Raw genomic sequence first — 20,508 nt, forward strand, 5'->3', positions numbered from 1 at the left:
TTCTCAGAATCTCTTATCTGTCCTTTCTAAAAGGCATCAGTCTGTCCCAAGAAGAGATGGAAACCACGACAATGAGCTTGAGCATGACTTGGGGCTCCCATATTCTCAGACCCCTCTCACCAGGATGGGCAGACACAGTCCCAGATGCTGAGGGACCCTGGAGAACCCATGGCCACAGCTCCCGTCGACTGCACAGCTCCCCGGGGAGTGCTCCCGCTCTCGAAGGGGCACTGCTGAGCATCCACGCTGCGCTGGTCCCTCCTCACTGCAGCCAAAAGGCCTTGTGGGATGCAGACAGGAACTGCTGCTGCCTTGCTTAACCCCTCTCCCTCTAAATAGCTTCCCAGGACTTTTGGGAGAGGGTCCAAAATCCTCCATGTGTCCCCAAGGCCCCCTGAGCCTCCCCAGCGTTGATGTGTCCTAGTCACCAGGGCCTCTTTCTGTGCGCCCCCCCCACCCCTTTTTGCTTCCTCCCATCTCCGGCCTTTCCACATGCCATTCTCTCTGCCTGTGCCTCTGAGGAACTTCCCACCATCCTTCAGATCTCAGCCCCAAGGTCTCTCGCCTCAGCCCCAGGCAGCCTCCACCATGCCTTGATTAAGCCAGATCTTGTTCAATGATCTCATCACTTCCTGTACTTCAGCCTGGACCGATTGCTTTCTTAGCACAGTTAGCAATTGTACATTTTTATAGTTTATATCATTTTTATACAATCATTATATATTTGATGGCTTCTGTCTCTCCACCAGGACGGCAACTCCATGAGGATGGGCTGTTGCATGTGAGCTCATGCTGGATCCAGCACCCAGCATGATGTGCTTCTGAGGGGTGAGCACGACAAGACCAGGGCACGGGCCCTGCCCCGAGGGGCTTACAGTGCAGCTGGGGAGGAGCGAAGCCTGGAGACCATGTGGAGGGTGAGTGCTCCCGGGTAACCTCCAGGCTATGGCTGTCGAGGAGGGGGAAACCCCTGTGGCTGGGGTGGTCAGAGAAGCTTCTAGAGGTGTGGACCTGGCCTTGAAGCCCAGTGTATAGGAACCAGTGAGGTGGGTCAAAGGTGGTAGGCAGCATTCCTAGTGCCAAGGCAGAGCCAGGAAAGGAGCAGGGGGCTGCCAGGAAATGCCAAGCTCTTCTCTCCCTCCTACCAGGCTCATTCAGGGCAGGGTCCAGGCATGGAGAGCACAAGAGCTGTGAGTTCATAGAGGACCTGTCTCCAGGATTCATTCACTAAATAGGTGACCTTGGGCTAGTTATTTCTCCTTTCTGGGTCTCAGTTTACTCATCTGTAAAATGGGAGTAATAATATCTACCTTGTAGCGTGGCTGATGATACTCAATGGAGTCACTAACCTATGGCTGGGTACATGGAATGTACTCACTAAATCTTGATTGAATTGAACCTAATCAAGATCCCCTGTTCTTTGAGCTGCCTCAGTGCCTTTGTCCATACTGTTCCTTCTCAACCTTCAAGGCCCAGCTCTGATTTCATCTCTCCTTCCTCTAGGCCTGCATGGCCCTTGGTATGGATTATTCATGGCTTCTGTCACTCTCTCCCTTGGACCTTCTTTCTTATCAAGCTATGAGCTATTTAGGATAATATCCATGAGTGACTTTTTAACGTTTTTATCTTTATCTTGTGCTAAGAAGATATGGATAGAATTGCCTGCTGAATTTCTCATCTTCTGAGAACCTGTTCTCAGAACCTGTTACTGCCTTAGTTTACCTCCTAGTTCCCTGACTTAGATACTGGCAGTCCCCTACCATTTAGATAATAATAAAAATAATAATAACATGCATGCACATAGTACTTACTATGTCACAGGCACTGTTCTAAATTCACTTAATCCTTATGACAACTCTTTGAAATAAGGATATTATTATTATTATCATTTTACAGATGAGGAGACTGAGGCACAAAGGAGTTAAGTAGCTTGTCCAGACCACACAGCTAGGAGGTGATAGGGATGAACTCTGAGTTCTCATGGGTCCTATCCCATCCTGTCCTATCACCATTCAGCCTTCCTCTATCCCCTCAGCCACCAAGTCCTTCAGGGGATTGAGTTACTCACAGTAGGGATCTCTCCCAGACTTGTACTCCTCCAACCCATTGCTTCTTCAAAATCTATGCATCCCATGTTGCATGCCCCCAGATCCTGCCCACTAGAGACCTAGGTGGCAAATTTCCAATCATTGTGGATGGAACATGGGAAACCTGGTATCCGAGAAGGATAGAGCAGGGACCCAAAGGCCTGGCAGGTCTATATGAAGCACCAAATTTGAGCTGACAGCAAGAAGAAGCACTCAGTGGAAGCTAAGAGCAAAGACCTCTTTGCGGCCTTCCTGTTGCCAGAACCTAGGCCTTGGCTCTTTCCTTGGACTGGGCTCTAGGGTGCAGATACACTTGTATAAGCAAGTGCTTTTCTTTTCCTTGGATGGTGGAAGCTGGAAATATTACCAAAATTCTCTGGTATGATCTCCCTCTTCTCAGTTTTACTTGGGCTCCAAGAATCTTCATACCTAAAAGAAAATCACATATCTACTTTGGCTGTCTCTGAGATCCTGCTGAGATGTGCATAAGCGCAACCCCCTGATGACCTCCTAACTCATTTTGAAGACTCTTAGCCATATAAACTCATTTGTCTTTACCATTTCCTCCTTTTATTCAAGGTTTTTTTCCAGTTGTGTCACCAGCTGGTGCTTGGTAGTAATCCCTTGGCAGTGCCAGGGAGGCTCATCCCTGGGAGTTATGTCCCATGCTGGGAGGAGGTAATGCTTTTACATGCTGAGTTTGGTTTAGAGAGTGGCCACATTTGAATAACATGGAAGTTCCCAGGAGGTAACTGTTAGGCACCTGCAGCTCTAGGCCTAGTTGAAATTTCAAGCACACAGGCTCATAAGCATAATCATCGGTATCAAGGGCCCATCATTGAACCATCCTTCTTCATTGGTCTTTGCCCTTGTACTTGGGGGATTGTGGCTGCTCCATTGGGGAGTGTGACAGAGTTTCCTGGAATGGGAATTCAGCAGTCCCTCAGTTGTCATGTGAAACTCTACCCCTGAAGGCAGGGAGAAGGAAAAAGAGGTGTGATGTTGGGGCATTTTCAGAACTTGAAGTTGTCCTCAATGATATTGCATGGACAGATGCAGGACATTATATATCCTGCTATAACCCACTGAATGGACTGGCAGAGAGTGTAAATTACAACATAAACTATAATCCATGCTGTGTAGCAATGCTCCAAAATGTACTCATCAAATGCAATGAATGTACCACACTAATGAAAGAAGTTGTCAATGTGGGAAGAGTGGGGGTTGTGGGGTGTGGGGTATATGGGAACCTCTTATATATATATATTTTAAATTTAATTTAATTTTTTATTGTCCCTTTTTAAAAAAGATAAATAGATCACACAAAATATTACATTGAAAAACATAAGAGGTTCCCATACACCCTGCTCCCCATCTCCCACCCCTCCTCCCACATTGACATCTCCTTTCCTCAGTAAGGCACATTCATTGCATTTGGTGAATTTATATTTTTTAATGTAAGATTTTGTGTGATTTATGAATCTTTCAAAATAGATAATAAAAAATATAAATAAATTTTAAAAAGACTACTATAAAAGCACAATTGAAAAAAAAGCAAATCACAGACAGAGAGAGGGAAAGGGAGACTCGACCTTGAAACTGGCCTATGTGAAAGAAATGGGAAAGTGGACCTCCTGCTGCTTTAGAAGAAAATAATACTTCCCATAGTAAAAAAGAAATGAGCTTTAAAAGATGACTGTTTTGCATCATCTGCATCGCTGTCTCTTCTGCCTGAGCAAATAACCAAAGTGTGGCAGTTCCAGTTCTGCTGCCAGCTCTCTTCTGCCCCGAGGCCATTGTTTCAGAGACAGGCATCCAAGAAGGCCAGGCTGGGTTTGGAGCATGGCTGGTGAGGCCCAGGAACCCCCACCTAGAGCCCTGTGACACATACCAGTGAGATATGAGAGAAGGGGTGGGGAGAACATCGAAGGAAGAAGAGGCTATCCAGGCTCTGGGGACCTTGGACTCCGGCAGAAGCAGGAAGACCTGCAGCCCTCTTGGGAGACTGAGTAACTACACACCCACCCAGGAGGGCAGGGGCCCTCAGCCCTACCCCTGAGAGCTCCCAGGCTTGCAGGAAAGTGTGCAGTTCCTTTGCAGGGGTGGTGGCTCGGGGCAATAGGGAAATTGCACTGGGAAGTGGAGGCGAGCTTTGCAGAGGTAGCAGCTCTGCTTGTCCCTCCTCATGTGGAGATGTTTAATGAACACTTGTTAAGTGACAAGAGCTAATTTCATACCTCTCCTCTCCATTTCAGACTCTGAGCAATGTAGGGACAAGGACTGAATTTCATTTATCTCTTTATTCCCACCATAGGACCTGGGGCATAGTAGGTAGTTAGTAAAATGTATCGAATGAAAGCAGAAAATTCATTTCTGCCTAACAGCAGCATCAATAAACACTACTGAGTACCACATATGAGGCAGTTAAATGTATTCATTCATTTACTTCTCATAACAATACCATGAGGTAGGTATTCTACGGCATTTATTTTTTAGGTGAGGAAACTGAGGCACAGAGTTTACCTAACTTGCCCTAAGTCACACATCTAGTAAGTGGCAGAGCTGGGATATGATAACAGGTGGTCCCATTCCATAGCCCATATGGTAGATTAAACAGTTGGCCCCAATTCTTCACTTCTCTGTATCTATATTCTTTGCCATGTGACTTGGCAGTTCCTCCCACTAAAGGGGCAGAGAATATTTCCCTACCTTTGGACTTTGGGCTGGGCCATATGACTTGTGTTGCCCAATTAAACTAAGCAGAAGTGAAAGTGTGCCAGTTCCTAGCCTTGACCATAGGAAGGCATTGTGTTTCTCCTTGATCACTTGCCCTTCTGCATCAATGTGAGAAACATTTGCCCAGGTTAGCCCACTGATACTAGGGAAAGGAGGAAAGACATTTGGAGCAGAGCTGCCCCAACTGAGTTACCCCAGTCAAACCCAGCAGAGATCAGTACTCATCGCCCCCACCACCAACGAGATGCATGAGCAAGCCCAGTGAGACCAGTAGAGCCACTCAGTTGAGTTTAGCTTAGGTCAGCTGACCCCCAGCTGATCCCAGACATGTGAACTGAATAATCAATTTTTGTTGTGTGCCACTCAGATTTTGGGGGATTATTTGTTACATAGCATTCATATGGTAAACAGATAACTAATACAGCCTGATTTTTAAATAATGGACAATGAGGAAGGAGGAGGGATAGAATGATTAGACAAAAGCATAAGGAGAATGGAGGTTGGAGATCTGTAGGGACTCATTGTTTCTTGGGAAGTAACCTGATCATACTTTTTTCAAGATCCCACCTGGAAAGTCTGATAGGAGGCAGGGCTGGGCCTGGACCTGGTCTGTCAAGGGGCAGTTGTGACCTCTTCCTACCTGAGCCATGCACCAAGCCTCACAGCTGGGCTGTTCTGCCTTATCCTGGGAATGGCAGGTACAGACTGACAGACCAACAGCCACCCAGTGTGTCTCCCAGGCTCTGTGCAGCAACAGCAGCTCCACAGCACAAAATCCCAACTTTGTCTTGCTTTTTCTCCTTCCATTCACCACGGTACATGAGCTCCCCATCAGACTAGTTACCTCTGGGTCCAAGGTGGTATGTAGAAAACATGTAATCAGGGAGGGCTAACTTACTATGATTTTATTTTTAAGGATTTCCTGGAACACAGTTTGAGAATCACTATTATGGTTTCAGACCCTTGTTGGTCTAAGTAAGGAAAGTACTGCCTAGAAAGGGATGAAGATTTGTCCAAGATCAACAATATTTCTTCATGTCCATCTTAGTTCTCTACTGCTCCTTCTGGCTAACCCTTCTCTACTGTCCTTCAATTTAATCAATTTTTATTTGGGGTCTACGATAATCCATGTCCATGTTAGGTAGTAGGGACACCGTGTTGGGTAAGATATGTGGTTTTTGGGAGTCCACAGCCAAGCTGGCTGGATCAACAGACGTGTTTATAAGTCAAAAGAGCCCAAAGTAAAGCTGAAAGAACTTTGGACCAGGGCCAGGTGATCTCGTTTCTAGTCTCAGCTTTGTCATAACTTGACCATGTGTCCATGGAAAGTCACTATGACTCTCTGGGACTTGGTTTCCCCATCTATAAAATGAGAGAGTTCAGTTCTCTGACATCTAAAGCCCACCCCTGGTCCATTTCAGTAAGGTTCTCTTAGTCAAACATGCAGCCAGCTTCCAGCTATTGGCACGCGAGCATCTGTCTTGAGTCTCTGCAAACAATTTAGAATTTGAGGCCAACCAGTGTGGAGGAATGCAAGCTCATCTTAATACTGGCCTGAGCCAAATGCATTTAGAAAGGGAATTCTCCAGGCAAAAATGATAATATTTTGCATTCCCAAGCCAAAGGAAAGGATTAAAGAAAATCATCACCCTAATGCTCTACGTTAGCCAGCTCCCAGCTCCCTCTCCCCCTGCCTGATTCACGGAGACTTGGCTGAAGGGCCCTCCTTCTCTGGCTGGGGCTTCAGGGCACACCCAAATGTCAGCGAGTTGGAGGCGACTGGTGGGGGTCCAGGCAATGTGGTCACATTTCCACAGAAAGCCCAGCCCAGCCCCAGAGCTGGACTTGTGCTGCTAAAACCTCAGCGAGGAGTGGTTAAATGGGTGGGGGGTGCCACCATGCCCTTTAGTCCCGTCATTTAAAAAATTGTGGACACCAGGCTGTGTCTACCGATTACTTGACCTTGGACCACCTGAGGCTTTTTTCTCCCTGGGGTCTTCTGAGAGTAGAGGCAATGATGCCTGGGTGGGGGGAAATTGGCTGGAGGGCAGAGAGTCAGAACTGAAGGCCAGAGGATGGACTCCTGACTGTGGGAACCTGCGAGGGGCCTGGGACAGCTGGTTTTAGAACTCAGAAAAGGGGACATTGGAGTATAATGTCCACCCTCTGAGAGCTAGGTCTCCTGTGAGAAGCTGACCTAGGCTGGGCTGGCCTTTGTTACCAACCCTAAAAAAGATACTTTTCCTCTCTGGGGCTCAGTTTCCCCTTAAATAAAATGAGGGAGGTGGACCAGGTGGTCTAAAAGCATTTACAGTTCCAATATTCTCCCCTGTTATCATTTCCAAATCCACCTCCCCTTAGAGGGGAACAGCAGGGTGATCAGTGCTGTGGGGTCCCCCAGTGGGCAGGCAGATGGTCATTGACCCTGCAAGTCTCTGTCAGTTTGGCTTCTAGGACTGGGGCCCTTCCCTCCCTCCCGTCTAGTTCTTGGGTCCCTCTGCCTCGAGCCACTTGTGAGCGTGAGCTGCTCAGCACGCGGCCGGGCCTGCCCTCCTGGAGGATGGGGCCGTGGGGTTGGTGCAGGCTTGGTGATGCCAGGCCAGTTCCTACCCCCAGGCCCTGATCCCTCCGGTGCTTTACAGCACACTTGCCCAAACTTGGGTCTCCCCAGGATAGGGCCCAGCCCCTCCTCTTTACTCTTGCAAAGACCACCCTGTTTTGTAGCCTCTCTAATCAACTCATTGGCATCCTACTTCTTTACAGAATGACTGCCCTTCTGGCTGTGGTTTTGTGTCTCTCTGGTAACTGGTCATTATCCCCCTGCTTTTTTCTCCAATGGAATCATTATGGAGACTATCCTCCTTTTTCATATTCCACCAACCGCTAAATCACCACCCAGCCACCTTCTTTCCTTTTCCTTTCCTCTGGTGGAGAAGCAGAAAAGAACCTCGCTTCTGGATGGAGTCTCCTGTTCTTGGCTTTCCCAGCCTCCCTGCAAGGGAAAAGGCTGCTGTCTGGGGACTCTGGCATGTCTGTGTGTGTGTGCACGCGCGTGTGCACAGTCGAGGCATTAGCCAGGGAGGAGATGGGAAGGGATAAAGAGAAGAAGGAATTATTTCTCCTGAGGGAGTCCAGAGAAAGGAGAAGGGTTTAAGGGACAGACAGGACCTTCCATCTGAAGCCCGTCTACACCCACAGCCCGGGCAGCGCAGGGCAGGGAGCGGGAATCCAGCAATGGAGGCTCCACAGAAAAGCGTCATCTCTCCCGTGGTCTGAGCACACCACCCCTTTCTTAGGGGAATCTCTCAGGGAAATGACCTCATTTGGGAAGCAGCACACCCCAGTCCACACCCACCGTGGATTATTCTGGCAGCTGCTCTGCGTGCTCAGCTGGGTAGAGGCAGGGCCTGTGTCCTGAGAGGCTGGGCCCGAGGGCCGGCCTTCCCCAGGAGGAAGAGGCCCTGGTCAATGTGACCTTTCGTGTCCTCTCGAAGGTTTAATGTGTAAAAGGAAGAACACACAAGGAGTCAGAGAGCTTCCTTATGGGTGCCGTGGGCGGGGCTGGCGTCACGAGGAGGCTTCTCAAGCTCCCCCTTAGCTCTGAGAGCCTTGCGGAAGCCCTCGCCCGTGTGCAGTGGTGCTCACTGTGTGCAGTGGCGCTCACTGTGAAGAACTTCCACGTCCATGATCTTATTCGGTCTTCACAAGCGGCTTCGGATCCACTGTCTGCACATAAGAAGCTCGCCCCCTCCCACCCCAAGCCTTGGCTCTCGGTCTGTTCTCCCCTTTCTGGCCCCTCTTCTGTGCCCACCCATTAGGGGTGCCCAGCACCTGGCCTGATGCATACCTCACCCCCTCTCCTAGGCCCTTCCCTGACTGCCCTGCCTTCTCAGGCTGCCCTGCTCCTGACCCAGCTCTCCTGCTGGGGTGGAGAGTCCAGGGGACAAGAAGTCAGCCAAAGGCTGCACCTGCACCCCCTTACAAACCAGAAGTGCTCAGCTAATAGGAAGTAGATACACATGAAAGGGGCATCCTGGGTCACGGCCTCTTTCATTTCCTCACGGGAAATGCAGACTGAGGAAGGCCACCTGGGATGACCAAGTTCTTAGGCTGGAGGGGGAGTGCTTGGAGCAGGGATCGGCGCTCGGCAGTGCCGGGGGAATGCTCTTGTTCCACTCCTGTCTGGAATCTCCCTGGGAGATTCGGCGGCTGCTCTCAGGACACCTCCCAAGTGCCAGGAGCGCCTTACCACAGTGTTCCATTCAATTCCTACAAGTCCTCATAGAACAGGTGAGGAAATGGATGCCCAAGGCTGACCTGCCCGCAGCACAGGTATGTCTGGTGCCGAGGCCTCTTCCTGCCCCTCCACCCTCTGCTGCTTCCCAGGAACACCGTGCTGAGTGTCCCCATCAAGGCCAGCTGCGTCTGTGAGAGGACAGGCAGGGCGGCAGGGAGCCGTCGTTGGTGGGGTCAGGTACTTCTCCCAAGCTGGGCCGGAACCAGGCATGCTCTGTTTGTGAAGCTCTCCTTTGCGCCGAAGCACTGAAGACTCTACACTAACCTTATCTTTAGTGCCCATGGGAGACTACATCATGTCGAGGGGTTTTGGTCCTCTGCACGGAACCTACACACCGCAGGCTTTCAATAAAATCGACGAAATAAACCCAGGGGTGAGTGGCTGGGCATGGATGAGCTTGTCAGATTAACCCAACGCTTATCCAAGAAGGACCCAAGTAGACAGGACACAGCACAGGCTCGCTCTACCCATGTCCTCTGCCAACGCAGCCTCCTTCTCCCAGCCAGGCCCTGGTGGGCCCTCCTGATACATTCTGGGTGCCTGGTGGAGCCCCCCCACCTGCCTACCTCTCTCCCCTACTTCAGTCTCATCTTGTCATCAAAAAACTTACTGGTTCCCTGTCCCATTTCCTCAGTGCCCCTGGAATCTCCCTGGGAGATTCGGCGGCTGCTCTCAGGACACCTCCCAAGTGCCAGGAGCGCCTTACCACAGTGTTCCATTCAATTCCTACAAGTCCTCATAGAACAGGTGAGGAAATGCTAATGTGTAACGTATCACAACCTCCCCTTGGCTCTCTGAGGCATTTGCAGCTCCAGCTGAGGAAAAATTCTCTCAGTGAGAAGCCATCACGGGTGGGCAGCCTGGTGCAGCAGCGAGGGTCCGGTCTCTGGGGGTCTTTGGGCAGAGGCTGCTGCAGTGCTGCGGAGCAGACAAAACACTCGCTGATGCAGCTGGGAGGCGGGCTGAGTAGAGGCACTCCCGGGAGCATCCAGAGAACAAGCAAGTGCAGCTCAGAGCCAGGGCGCACTTCAAAAAAAAGAGAGATCAGGAGCTTGCCAATGCACTCGTTAAGCAGATGTCAAACTCATGGGAAACCGGTCTAAACATTGAAAACAGCAAACACCAAGCAGAAATTTGCTGTAACCAACACTTTCACCTGCCAGCCCTGGACAAAAATCTCATGTCTTCAGAGAACACATAGATCACCTCATTCAAAAATAAAACTCACAATGCTTTGAAAACCAGTATGTTTTTCTGTCTTATATCATTTAGCCCTTTCTCTAGCCAGGAAAACGAATTAAAATCGACATTTTTTTTCATGCTCTTAAGAACTGCTAAGAAGGATATAAAAACATACCAAACCATGTGGAAAAGGGGAGCCGAGAGATATGACCACAAATACACACCTGTAGGATCTCACCGAGACAGGACTCTCACCGAGAGTCCCCAGATTAGATCCCAGCTCACAGTCAGGCCACCCCCAGGCCCACGGCAATCATCCAGGCCCCCATGCGACATATTCACGTGGCTGTCTCAGAGCACTGCACACTTCACATGGCTGAAAAGGAACCCTGGAACCCTAGGTTTTCTTTCCCAATTTGCTTTTCTCCAAGATCTCCCCAATCAGGAAATGGTTTTGTCACCAATCTACTTGCTCAAGTCAGGAGCTTGGAAGTCCTTTCTCACATTTTTCCTTCACATCCCATCAGCAAATCCTGTAGGTTCTAGCCCCCAGTTCCTCCCAAATAGATCCATGACTTTCTGCCTTCTCTGCCATCACCCAGATCAAGATACTCAGATCCTTTAACGCCTGGCCTTTGCAAGAGCCTTGTAACTGTTCCCTCAATGTTTGCTCAGCTCCAAGCTATGCTCTTCACAGTGCCAGAGTGACCTTGTAAAAATGCCTAGTTCCTAGCACTTTATAGCTTAAAACCCTCCAGGGTCCTCCCATTGCATTGGGAATAGATCCCAGAAGCTTCCCCAGGACTCTCCTGTGCCACCCTCATCATCACTTGCTACCTTCCAGCCATAATGCCTTCCTTCTCATTCTCCAGCTTCTGAGAAGTTTTCTCTGACCATGGTATGGAGAAACCATAATTCTCCCTCACAGAATCTACTTTCCTTCTTTTACAATTAAAATAATTACAGATGGTCATAAGAACTATTTGCTTAGTTGGATACTATCTTCTTTCCCACTGGAGTTTAAGTTCCAGTGGTAGGCTGGATCTTGCTCATGAGAGCCGATTGTGTGCAATCGCTGCTATTTGCTGACCTCATGTTGGCATCTTGAAATTGGTCATGGTGGGACTATTTACACCATGATAATTGGCAAATGCTACAAATCAGGACTTCCCCTGACCCATCCTGAAAGCCAGAGCCAGGATTTGTTATTAAACATTTAGCAGGACTCCAATGGAAGGCACTATGTCTGTCTCCCCACTTTAGCCTCAGCAACTAGAATAATGCCTGGCACAAAGTAGGTGCTCAGTATGCACTGAAAGAAATAGGAAAAAAAAAATGAATGGAAGTATTCAGGCCTCCAGGAGTCTCAAATGCAACACACCCCTTACTCCCCTCCTCCATAAGAGTTTGAAGAGGAATGTGATACTGGAACTCAGAAGGGAAGGAACTCAGAGTACTCAGTTTGGTGGCTTCAGAAGCCCTGGTTCTAATCCCAGCATGTCCTCTAACTCACTTTGTGACCTTGGACCACTTTCTTCCTCTTTCTTGGCCTCAGTTTCCTCATCTGTAAAAGGCACCGGATTAGATACTCTAGCTCTAAGTCCCTGAAAAAAACACAAGCCCATTTATGCACACTGTGACGTTTCCTTCACCCCCACTCCCACTACACAACTGCAGGGGGTGCTGTTCACACTGTAGCTGATGCGAGTTAAGGAGTGCACAGCCTGCAGGGTGTCCCTGCCCACTCTGACTCTGACCACTGATCATTTCAAAGGAGCCAAATTGGACAGTGAGTACCTCCCTTTCCTGATCTACTACCCAATTCAAAGAGCTCAGACAGTTTGGTTTTGGTTTCCAACTCCGAAGCTTGTCTCCTGCTTGTCGCGGGAGTGTGGATCAAGAGCGCTGTGCATCTGGGGTTAGCGCCAGCCCAGGGAGTGTTTGGACAAAGGAAGAGCAGGACAAGGCACAGGACATCAATTTGTGGCAGGGCTTTCCCTTGGAGTAGAGGAAGTAGGGCAGTGAGGACCCCGAGAACCACTGGGCCAGGCCGCCGCTGCCCTTTGAATGCAGACTAAAAAAAGGAATTGCGGGGGCCCTTCCCTTCCAAGCCTGTCGGCCCGCCCTAAGTGCCACATTCACACCCATCTGAAAAGCTCTCTGGCTGCACCGGAGCCCCAAAGAGGTTCACCAAGTTAGCTCGAGGCCGTAGGCTGGGCTTGGTGGGGGCGGGAGCCCTGGGGAGTGGAAACGTTTTGGTTTCTTGAGAGTTAGGCAGAAGCTCTTTCGGTTTTCAGTGTGTGTCAATTCCTCCCGGGTGCAAAACTTTCTCAAATATCTACTGCAGCTTTTAGGCCCTCAGAAGAGCTAGAGGGCCTTCGACACCATCTGTCTTTGCCAGAAAACAAAGGCCTGCTTCTGGAAGTGGTGAGCTCCCTGCTGCTGGAGGGATGTAAGCTAAGGATGGGTCTGTGGTTGCTGAAGGACTGACTGCACTGAGCCCACCCAGGCTAGATGAAGTTTTAAAATAGTGTCTCGGTCGTCAGCGTCTTTCTCATCAGAATTGAGGCTCTGGCTCAGGAAATGGTCAGGAAAGCACAGAAGCATACCTCCAAAGGGCTTTTGGAAACATGAAGGCCAGCATTTTATTTTGCAAGTGATTGAACAGAAGTCTTAAGAGGGCACGTGGCTCACTCAATTTAGTATCAGAGCCTGGACTTGATCCAGGGATCCTCATCTGCATTCCAGAGCTTTTTCATGGCCCCAGTGGAGGGTCTAGGGAGGGAGGGGTGTATATGTGCCCCAGGCTTTGACTTCCATACCTGTAACGGTCAGGATTGGCCCAGACTGGCCCAGATGGGTTAAGTAATGGCTGGTTTCAAGTAGCCTCTCCTACGAAATCGTTAGGGGAGGGGTAGGTAGCAAGTCTGACATTCTACCAGCCATGAATTCCGCAGTATGAATTAGGTGCTGGTCGTTGTCCTGCCCAGCAGGCCGAGTAGGCTAGAGTTTGAAGAACAGGGTGCACTGGCTGGCAGGAAGTGGCCAAAGCAGCGTCAAGACCCTAAGAGGGGTGTGTGTAGGTGGCAGGGTGACGAGATGCTCCACAGAGGAGGAGAAAGCAAACCGTGTCTGCTGCCCAAGGGGCCCGGCTGGCCTTGCAGAGAGTGGAGATGTTGCTGGTAAGAGGAGCTGGAGAAGCCCAGAGTAATATGTGTTGCTTTGGTGGTGGTTCAAGAGGGCTTCCTGGAAGAGGAGGGCTTCTGGAGTGGTCAAAGCCTGGGGAAAGAGGCATTCTCCTCCCTACTTTAACACACATCCCCAAAAGACATTCATTAGGCAGGAGATAGGGGGCTTCCTCTTCTTTCATGGGGGACACAGGCTTATTGGGATCCCCATCCCCAGTGGTTCCCTACTGCCCTGTCACCTCCTCCCCCCCCCCCCCCCCCCACTCCCCACCAGCCCCATGCTCAGCAAAATTTTGATCTGGAGATTTTGGCCTCTGGTTTCACATAAAAACTCCTGCCCCCCCGATGAGTCAGGTACCCTGTGCAGACCACTCTTCCTGGCCCACCCCAGCAGCAATGGGGAAGTTCAGCAAGTCCACGGCCAACCCAAACAGCGCTGCCAGAAACAGAAGGGGACCTGGTTACCCAGTGGTGAGAAAATGCTCTCCTGGGTCTCACCCTGGGGTGGGCTGAGCAAGAGAGAAAATGGCCACTCCCGTTGTCTGGACACCTGTCACCTTCTCCAGGCTCGGCTGAAGAGCCCTTGACCAAAACTCCAGAAAGAGAGAGCCAGAGAAGCTGAGAAATCATGCCAGAGAAGAATGGAGTCTAGGTCTGTCTCACTCAAAAATCCTCCAATCCATCCCCGCCCCTGTCACTCTTCGGTTCTGGTGGTGAGGGCTGCTCAGTGTAACCCTGGGCTCCCCATGGCTGCTGGGGAAAAGAGTTTAGAGGGTACAAGGGTGAACATTAAAAACTTGACTCTGTTTCTTTAAAGCATATTAAAAAATTATAGGCAAATCAAAACTTAGATTCCACAGCAAGTATTGCTTAGGATGAGGTTAAGGAGAAAGAATGAGCCTATTTAGTCAATTTAAAAAAAATTATTAAGTGCAAGTAGTCAAGGTGTTACACAGATTGGCCAAAGTTGTGCAGGCAGTACAGGCAAAACGAGAAAGGAGGAGGGCTTTTGAGCGAGAAAAATCTGGATTTGGATTTTGCTCCCTTGTTTAGCAGAAGCTGTATGACGTTGGGCAAGTCATCCTCTCAGAATTGTAGTCTCTGGAGTCAGACTGCCTGGGTTCAAGTCCCAACCATCACTTTATCACCTGCATGATCTTGGGCAACTTATTAATCTCCACATGCCTCAGTTTCCTCATCTTTATAATGGGGAGGTAGTAGTACCCACCTCAAAGAATTATTGAGAGGGTGAAATGGGTGCTTGTATCAAAGCTTATTCATGGCAGCTCTCAGTGAATGTTAGCAGGTTTTACTATTGCTATCAACATTTACCAAGTACCTTTTCCCAGCCAGGCATTTTGCTTGGTTTGAAGTAATATTTTGAATTTTCCATACTAATCGAACAGGTAGGCATTATAATTTCCATTATACATTCTAAAGAGAGAAAATGGACTTTCTCACATTTAATAAGTGCCAGGGCCAATATTCAAACACCATGTTAATGGAATATGCCCCCTCACATGGACCTAGGAGGGCTGAGACTCAGTCTTTCCACCTGTACAATGGGTTTTGCATCCTCACCCAAGCCACAGGGGCCAATTCTGGTCGGGTGCTTCCCGGTCACTGGGCTGTAACCTGGAGTCTCTTGTTCAGCCCTCACCATCTTCTCAGGGCACTCCCAGCTCCTTCTTGGGCACTAAATGACATAGCCACGTTCTGTGGTGCATGGATTCTGAATCACTACTCTTTTGTGGGAAATGAGGCATTTTAAACTTCTGCTCCATCCCCTGATTTCCTGGGAAGTTCCATTATATACTCATGCTTCCACTGCATAAAACAAGACCTTTTGCACATCTCCTTGTGTCCTCTCTGAATCACAGTAAATAATGCCAAATAGCATGGAGAATCTGCCTGATTTGAACACAATCGTCCCCTTGTAAGGCCCTCCCTGCTTCAAGAGATCCTCCTCTCCCTCAGCGACCCTTCTTGCCCTGTCTATCTGCAAGTGAGGCTCAAGAGCCACCAAGCTCTTCTTGTCTGGAAAGAAAATTTTTAATAACAAATGGTGAATCTCTGGACTGTCCATGAGACAGCCAGTCCCTGAGCCTCAACAGACTTGCAACTCCTACCCTCTGGTTTATTGGACTTACCCCAGCCAGCTAACAGGGAGATGAAGAAGGTCAACCACCACACCAGGGAGCCAAGAATGCCTACAACTGCAAGCAGGAGAATTGCATCCATCATCCATGTGGGATCTAAGCCCCCTCTCGATATAGAGGTGGAGTGGACATAACCATCCCAGGGTCCACAGGATGGAGGAATAGAGTATGGATTAGAGTGGATTTACTGATATTCTGCTATGGAACTATTGCGATTAGTAATGGAAGAAATTGTAGCATTGATGTGGAGAAAGTGGCTATGGTAGCTGCTGAGGGTAGGGAGAGGGAAAAAGAGATATGATGTGGGGGCATTTTCAGGACTTGGAGTAGTCCTGGGTGGTACTGCAGGGACAGATGCTGGACACTCTACGTCTTGCCATGGCCCACTGGGTGGACTGGGGGAGAGAGTAAACTACAATGTAAACCACTATCCATGTGGTGCAGCAGTGCTCCAAAATATATTCACCAAATTCAATGAATGTGCCACGATGATGAAAGAGGTTGTTGATGTGAGAGAAGTGGGGTGAGGGGTATATGGGGACCTCATATTTTTTTAATGTAACATTTAAAAAAAATAAAGAAGAAAAAAACAAATGGCCACAAAAGTGTCAGGACCAAACACATGCTCACCAAGGTGACTGTTTCTTAAAAAGGGGGATTGGAAAGAGGGTGATGCTTGACACCAAGGGTGATTGATTCAGTAATGGGATTTCAGGCAGCTGTTGCGGGCTGGTGGGGAGATTCTCACTGGTGGATTGACTGGTTCTACAGCTATTCATTCCGTGCCTGCTCTGGTTAGGCACCGTTCTAGATTCTGGGACATGTAAGTGAACAGAACAGACAGGAACCCTCGCTCTCATGAAGATTACATTCACACAAGGTGAATAAATAAAATAGGTGATAATATTAGATAATGTTAAATGCCTCAGAGAGACCGAAGCAGAGAAGAGGGATAGGAGGGGTTTTTGCACATGGGAGAGCAACTGAGGCGGGCATTCTCGTGAGGAGTGCTGGAAAGGCCTGGGTAAGAGGTGATGCTCGAGCAAAGACCCAAGGGAAGCCCTGTGGGGAAGAGCTCTCCAGGCAGTGGGAACAGCCAGCGCACAGCCCACGGCGCCTGGAGTGTCTGACAACATCCCAGGGGCCGTGCGGGAGGAGCGGGGCGAGCAAGAGGGGAGGGATGACGTGACGTCCGAGAGCCAGTGGGTGCCGGATCACTCAGAGTCAGAAGGGGAGCCTTGGAGGATCTGGAGCACAGGCCTGACACCACGTGCTATGACCGACCTTTGACGCGAGCCCTCTGGCTGGAAGGTCCTGAAGGGACAAGCAGATGCCGGGGGTCGGTTGACACAAGCCTTGGAGCCTTTCTGCCTCCACCCCACTGCAGTGCCCAGACCTTTGCCTGCCTCTGGTGCTCATCCTGTGAGAGCAGAGGTGGAAAGACTGATGGGAGACCAGGGCTTTTACCAGAAGGGTGATGTGGGACCAGCAGAACTTCCTGGCTGGGGCTGGGAGAGGACCAGGCTTCAGCTGTGCTAGAATGCAGTCAGATCCACGCTGGAAAGAAGGGAGAGAGCAGGGACGACCTCGTGGACGACTCCGACCCGCTCAGGTCGGGCGGCAGGGCTCTCTCGGAGCCGTCCCTGGCTGGCCTCGCCGCAGCACAAGCACATTCCACAGCTGACGTTTGGCTTGTGGTCTGGCCTGGCCCTCTCGTTGGTTTCTTCTGCTCTAAAGGACTTTTAAAATCAGAATCTCGGTTCTCTTGAAGTTCGGGGCATGAATCACTGCTTTGGGGTTTGGGAAGGGGACGAAGGCCTCCTCCGCGGGAGCTGCCTCCCGCTCAGGCCCACACGCCACCGCGGCTCACAGTCAAAACGCCTCCAGTGGGACTCGCTTCCCAGCCCTCAGCCAACGTCCCCAAAGGCGGGAGGGCCGCCTCTGCCACCCTTCTAGCATCACAGAGTCGACATGTGCGAAACGGACGCAACTCTCCCGTCCTCAGACCTCATCGTCCCACACGCTCTCTCCACAGTTCGCGGGCACCACCCCGTAACCCCAGATACCTCAACGAGAGGGTCGTCTCCTTCGGCTCGCTGGCGGCCGGCCTGTCAGATTCCATCCCTCCCAGGTTCATGTTCCTCTCCCATCTCACCACCTTCACCTCAGGCTCTGGCCTCCTCTTGCTTCCGGCACCGCAGTAGGCAACTTCCTGTTGGCACCTGCTCCCAGTAATTGTCCTGTTGCATCCCATCACTCCCCACCCTCGCTTCTCAAAACACAGGTTAGAACGTGCCCCTCTCCTCCCTACAAAGCCCCAGTGGCTCCCTAGCTGCTAACTCCACATGCCTAACGTGGCGTGAGGTCCTCTCTGTCCACTATCTCATTCTTGCAGCTCCCCTTGGGGCATGCTCCGGGAATCTTGCCGACCATACGGCTGTCGGTTTGCCCAGATGCACTCTCTACCCACTCCCTCTTGCTGCAACCTAATCCTCCTTGGATTTCTAAATAATCTCTCCCACCTCTCAAATCCCATCGTTCTTCATCTGTAGCTCGCTCATAGCCCTTAGTACTTCCTACTGTGTATTGTAGTTATTTATCCAGAGATCTTCTTTCTACTACTAAACCATATGCTCCTTGAAGGACAGAACTTATCTCTTCTCATCGTACCTAGAGTATCTGGCACAGGGCCTGGCTCACATAGTCTACTACGTGACTCCTGGAGGTATGTGTGCAAAGAAATGCAAGACAAGCAGATGCCCTTAAATATCTTCCATTTACTTGGACCAACCGTGGTTTCATTCATTCAGCATGTATTAACTAAGCGTCTACTATGTCAGACCCCGTGTTTGGGCTGACATACAGAGGTCGATCCTGGTCCCATGGTGTTCACAGTCCAGTGGGGGAAGATGTTTGGGCAGTTGTGCTCAAGGCTATCATGAGAAAAGTACAGGGTATCGTGAGACCATGCTGGTGGGACCCCGAGTGCTGATGAAGGGGGTCAGGTGAGGCTTTCAGAAGTGTGGTCAAGAAGAGACTTGAGGAATAAGTGGGAGGCAGCCAGGAGGAAGGAAGGGGAGAGTAGAACAGGGTCTAGAAAGAGTAAGTGTGGGGGCCCAAAACACTCGACGCATCTGGGAAACTGAGAGACGCTCAGGGTGGCGGGGGCGCCGCAGGGGTGTGCCCACGTGCGTGGTGCTGCTGCAGGGGGGTCCTGAGAGCAGGCTGGCGCCAGCCATTCGGGGTCTGATTACTCTGTTAGAGTCTGGACTCAACCTGATGGCACTGGGGAGCCACTGAGGGTTTTAAGGAGGGGCACGACTACAGCTCGGGTTGTGTTTGAGCCTACTTTGGCTGCTGTAAGAGAAAGGTACGGATGGCTGAAGTCGAGGGCCATTGGTGGGAGTCCAGGGAGGAGGCTTTCAGGTCCTCTTGTGAGGGACGATGAGGTTGAGTTTGGGCAGGGGCCTCCTGCTCCAGCCCCCAGCCAGCCCCCTCTCCCTCCTTGATGGAGTAGACCTTTCCCAGCTGGCCTGGGTTCTGTTTCCTCAGTGCCCCATCCTGAGGCAGGCGCTTCCTTCACTTGAGCACTCAACAGCTTCAGAGGGGCCTGGAATCACGGGGTGGGAATAACCTAATGGGTTCAGGCCGCCCCCTGCTGGCCGCCCCCCGCCTGCCCCGCCTCCGCTCCCTGTCTGTGGGTAGCTCTGACTGGGATCCTAGGCCAGAGCTAGCGCCCTGGAGCTTCTCTATGGCTTTCCTGGTTCTCCTGCATGGGGCCACACAGGTAGCTTAGGGCCCTGTGGGGGACACAGATCAGTACTAATGAATAACCTGCCAACCCCCGACTTCCACTCCCCAGTCCCAGAGCTCAGCCTCTCAAACCCTGGTCGAGTCTCCAGCCCAGGCTGGCTGTGAATCCAGGACAATGAGGCTGGGAGGTGGACCAAAAGGTGCTGAGAGTCAGGAGACCTGGTTATGTCTTGGCTTTTCCACAGATTTGTGGTGCAATCCTGAGGAAGTCATCTCCCTTCTCTGGACAGTGGTTTCTCTTCTGCTTGATTAGGGGTTGGGTTTAGATGACTTCAGCGATTCTTGGCCTTGGATCCACATTAGAATTATTGGGAGCTTTAAAAATGACCAATGCTGTGCTCCACTGTGGAGGCTGACGATGTGTTCTGGGGTGATTTTCTTGTTCAGCCAGGATTCAGAGCCACTGGATTTGCTGGTTCTTTTCCTACATCTTACTGACTCTCTGCAATCCCATGATCGATCAAAGGGGGACCAAAGTGGGCAGGTAAAGACCCCAAACCTGAAGAGCCACCCTTTGTTAGGAGTGTTAGCCCTGCGGGGCCATGCCACTACAAACACTTGAGGGCAGCCAGCAGTTGAGGGCAGCCAGTGGTGAGTCCAGCAGTTCCAAGTGCTGGCTTCTCCCATTTGCCAAAGTCAGTGGGTAATTCCACAGCCCAGGGTCAACGGCTTGGAAGTTCCTCCAAATGGCTCATTTAGTAGTCCTGGGACAGTAACTGGAGACAAAAACATCTGAAATTCCTGGCTTAAAAAGCCACCAAAACACCTGTTTATATAACTGCTCCATGGATACCACCTGCCCTCAAACACTCAGCACAAGCCCTGGGGTTTGTGTGATTTGTGGGGCACACCCACTGCGTGCACCTTGGGGACAGAGACTGCCTTATTTAATTTAGAAACCTCAGTACCTGGTGCCTGGGGTTAGTGGGTGCTTAATGTTGGCCAAATGGCCAAGTCACTCCATTTCTTTTTCATGGTGCTTTCCTTGTTAATTGATAGGCCTGGGGGAGAACCACCCAAGCAGGGAGGCTACATGGGCATGTGAC

At 50.4% G+C, this 20,508-nt stretch overlaps 1 protein-coding gene across 1 annotated transcript in view; it reads right to left on the reverse strand.

Moving 5' to 3' along the window:
- Nucleotides 1-20,508, reverse strand: part of ITGA11 (integrin subunit alpha 11) — a 134,673-nt gene that overhangs the window by 107,277 nt on the left and 6,888 nt on the right. The gene's annotated exons all lie outside the window — the stretch shown is intronic.

The sequence above is a fragment of the Dasypus novemcinctus genome, chromosome 3, assembly GCF_030445035.2.
Source record: "Dasypus novemcinctus isolate mDasNov1 chromosome 3, mDasNov1.1.hap2, whole genome shotgun sequence".
In the NCBI taxonomy this organism is placed as follows: Eukaryota; Metazoa; Chordata; class Mammalia; order Cingulata; family Dasypodidae; genus Dasypus; species Dasypus novemcinctus.